Here is a 4,069-nt window from a genome sequence, read left to right as displayed (position 1 = left end):
TATACCAATTGAAGTATTTCAGATAACAGATGTTGCCCTGGATGTGCTCACCAAGTTGTGCCAAGAAATCTGGAGAACAACCACTTGGCCAACAACAACATATTTAAGACAAATGAAAAGGTACCTATGCCTGGAAAATCATAGCAATAATGAATGAAAAGCACAATAAAGAAAAATTGAAAATAAAAGAAGAAATCACTCACTGTATGTAGGAGAACCACAATTAAGTCCAGAATTTCCTTTTGAAACAATGAAGGTCATAAATTAATATAAGAGAAGATGTCCAAAGTGCTGAAAGCAAAGTTGTCAAAAAACTTTATATGTCTACTATTACTATCTTCAAATATTGAAATATTGAATATAATTCAAATATTGAAATATTGAATAATTACAGGCTTTTCTAAATAAACAAAAACCTAGAAACTTTGTTTACTTGCAGACTCATATGAGAAGAAAAACTAAATATTCATCAAGCTGAAAACAAGCGAATCGAAGTGGACATTACAAAAACATAAACAGAGAAACTGAAAGAGAGAGAGAGAGAACAGACACTATAGTGATAATTATAAAAGAGTTGTAAATCTATATTTTTCTTATTTTTAAGTGATTTTAGATGTAATTGTATAAAGTAATATGTAGATAATTGTACAAACGAGTCTGTAACGTAGATAAATATAATGTATTATACAATAATAGCATAAAAGAGATAATTAGGAGCAGAAGTGTGTCCTGGTGACGGTGTTGGTGTTTCTTGAAATTCTTCTGTTTTACACAGAGACTCTCTGTACCCCCTCCATCTTCTTTTAATGCTTCCTGTATCTTTTGACATTCTGCCCAAAGCATCCAATTTGAGGCTTAAATTTGTTCTTCAAATCCTTTAACTTAAGGAAAAAAGAAAAATAGGAAGGGAAAGGCAGCGCGACAGCGGCTGGAGGGCAGAAGAGGCAGCTCAGCCCATCCTGTCCTCACCATGAGGCCGCAGCAGGCGCCAGTGTCTGGGAAGGTCTTCCTTCAGCGAGACTACAGCAGTGGCACACGCTGTCACTACCAGACTAAGTTCCCCGCGGAGCTGGAGAACCAGATTGATAAACAACAGTTTGAAGAATCAGCTCGAACTCTAAACAACCTTTATGCAGAAGCAGAGAAGCTTGGGGGCCAAGCGTATCTTGAAGACTGTTTGGCTTGTTTAACTATCTTTTTACGCATGGAAACTCATTATGAGAAGGTTCTAAAGAAAATCTCCAAATACATTCAAGAGCAGAATGAGAAGATATATGTTCTCCAAGGCCTCCTCCTGGCAGATCCCATCGAGCGAGGACTTCGAGTTTTTGAAATTACCATTTATGAAGACACAGGCATGAGCAGTGGAAAATAAACCTTAGAATTAAAGATCCCACTTCAAGCTGGGACCCTCATCTGTCCACTGGCCGACCACAGACTGTCCCCTACCTCCTCTCCAGAGCATCATTCCTTTGTATCTTCTGCCAGAGCCACGGTGCCATTACTCCAAGTACTAACTTTCTAAAATTCCCCAGCCAGGGTGATCTGTTTGTTCCATAACTTCTGGATTTCTTCCCTTTGCTTTGGCTTCTCTGCACTTAAGAGTCTCTTCCAACATCTATCTTTATCTTTTTTCCTCATCTGTCTTTATAATGACCTTTTGAATTCTTTCCCCCCTTTTTCTTAATTTAAAATTTATTATTATTATTAATAATTTCAATGAACATCTACAGAGATTTTGGAATTCCATTCATTCATTGTTGCACTTTTCTTCCCACCCCCACCCCACCCCCAGATCACTCCTCTCCTTGAAAAGCAAAAGACAAACTCCTTCATTTGTATACAATCCCCTCCCCACCCCACACATCCCCATGGATAATACTCTTGATATCCTCCCACAGCTTATCTGGTCTTTGTTACTTCTTGTTCAAGGCCTCAAACCTGTTAACGAGATGGTTTATAAAATCAGGTGAAACATTCTCAAGGTCAAAGTTTGTTCTTGTAAATTTTATTTCTTTTTCTTTCATTTGAACTTGCATATGAATAGTTCTTGGTCTTTTCCACAATCAGCCTAGTTTTCACAGCTGCTGTTGAGCTTTGGGCAACCCTGAGGTTTAGGGTAATCTTTACCCTGGTGGCGAAATGTTTAAAAGTTCAACTGCTAAATGGAATGTTGATTTTTCAAACCAGCCAAGTGCTGTAATCTATTCCAAATATATATTTCCACCTAGAAAGTTCACTGAGGCAGCTGTACTCTGTCCTCTTCATCTCTGTGAATTAGAATTGACCAATAGCACAAACAGTAGCGGCAAACGACAGCATACTGCGTGCTAGCTTGTATTTTATATAATCAAATTAAAAGAGTAATAAATTGTAAATATTTTCGTTAATAAAAATGCATTATATAAGGAAGTTCTGTTGACATAGCTCCTAGGAAATTGTGTTTCTAATTCAAATGTGGCATCTCTCAGATGGTTGGGCAATCTTCCCCCAGTTGATTTCTATTTTTTTGAAAACCAATCAATGAGTTGGTGTAACCCATAAGCTGATTTTACAAGCTCTATAAATTTTAATTTTGTTTTGTCTCCTTGAGCCACCCTTTGAAATCTTCTATTCAATTCCTTAAAGTATTGATTTCTTCCCTTTGTTTTGGCTTCTTGGCATTCTAGTGTAATAGTCAGTCTCTTCTTAGATCCATCTTGGTCTTTTCTTCTTTTGTCATCTTTATAATGATCTGCATTCTTCAGGAATGATATTCTTGATATTTTTCCACAGTTCACCTGGTCTTTGTGTATTTGTGTTCAAGGCCTCAAATCTGTTCCTGGGTTGGTTTTAAATTAAGAACGGATAGATTTAAGATGATATTTTGATTCCTATAGTTATGATCTGACCTTCTTTAGCTTTCATTTGAACTTGCATATGAATAGTTGATGGTCTGTTCTGAAACCAGCACCTGGCTTCAGAACAGAGCAAGGTTCAAAATCAGGAAGGAAGTGTGTCAGGGATGCAACTGGTCTCCATATCTTTTCAATCTATATGCAGAACAGATCATCCAGGAAGCTGGACTTTATGAGGAGGAATGTGGCATCATGATTGGAGGAAGACTCATCAACAACCTACGTTATGCAGATGACACAACCTTGCTTGCTGAGCCTGAGGAGGCCTTGAAGCTCTTGCTGCAGAAGATCAAGGACTATAGTCTTCAATATGGATTAAAGCTCAACATCAAGAAGACAAAGATTCTCACCACTGAGCCAATTGATTGAACCATGACAGATGGAGAAAAGATTGAGGTTGTTGACAATTATAGCTTGCTCAACCCAACAGTCAACACTTTTTGCACCAGCAGTCAGGAAATCGGAAAGATAAATAGTACTGGGAACATCTGCTTTCGGGGACTTCCCCAGAATACTGAGAAGCAACAATGTCAGTCTAGAGACTAAGTGGCACCTGATCCAGGCCATGAACTTCGCAGTTGCTTGCTATGCATCAGAGAGCTGAATGATGACTAAGGAAGAAAGTAAAATCATTGCCTTTGAGTTGTGGTGGTGGATAAGAGCCTTGAACATACCATGCACCTTCAAGAAAACAAATAGGTCTGTCTTGGAAAGGATGAAACCAAGCTTCTCTTTGGAGATAAGGATTTTGAAGCTCCATTTCTTGCACTTAGGCACATGGCCAGGAGAGACCAGTCCTTGGAGAAAGACATCATGCTTGGAAGTGTTGAGGGACAACACAAAAGAGGAAGACTCTGGATAAGATGGATTGATACAGTAACTGGGGCAATGAAGGTAGATGCATCAGAGTCAGTGGGCTAGCTCAGGATAGCGCAGGCTTCATAACTATTGCACATAGTTTCGCTATGAGCGGCAGGAGACTCAGCAATACATTAACAACAATGGCATATCTTTTAAGTGACTCTAACAATCCTATAACTATTTGTCCTCTTAATTTATTGAAAGATATAACAGTACTATTTTTGATGTTTTTAGGTGCCATAAGTCAACTACAGCTCATAGAGACCCTGTGAACAACAAAGCTGTTGTTGTGCCTTACACTGCACCATTCA

At 38.4% G+C, this 4,069-nt stretch overlaps 1 pseudogene; it reads left to right on the top strand.

The window, feature by feature from the left end:
- Positions 1-964: 964 nt before the first annotated feature.
- On the top strand, positions 965-1,375 carry LOC102873739 (annotated as a pseudogene).
- Positions 1,376-4,069: the final 2,694 nt, after the last annotated feature.

The sequence above is a fragment of the Elephantulus edwardii genome, unplaced genomic scaffold, assembly GCF_000299155.1.
Source record: "Elephantulus edwardii isolate Elephantulus edwardi_28Jun2011 unplaced genomic scaffold, EleEdw1.0 scaffold00038, whole genome shotgun sequence".
Classification (NCBI taxonomy): domain Eukaryota; kingdom Metazoa; phylum Chordata; class Mammalia; order Macroscelidea; family Macroscelididae; genus Elephantulus; species Elephantulus edwardii.
The sequence above is the reverse complement of the archived record's forward strand: the minus strand, read 5'-3'. Positions and strand labels throughout refer to the sequence as shown.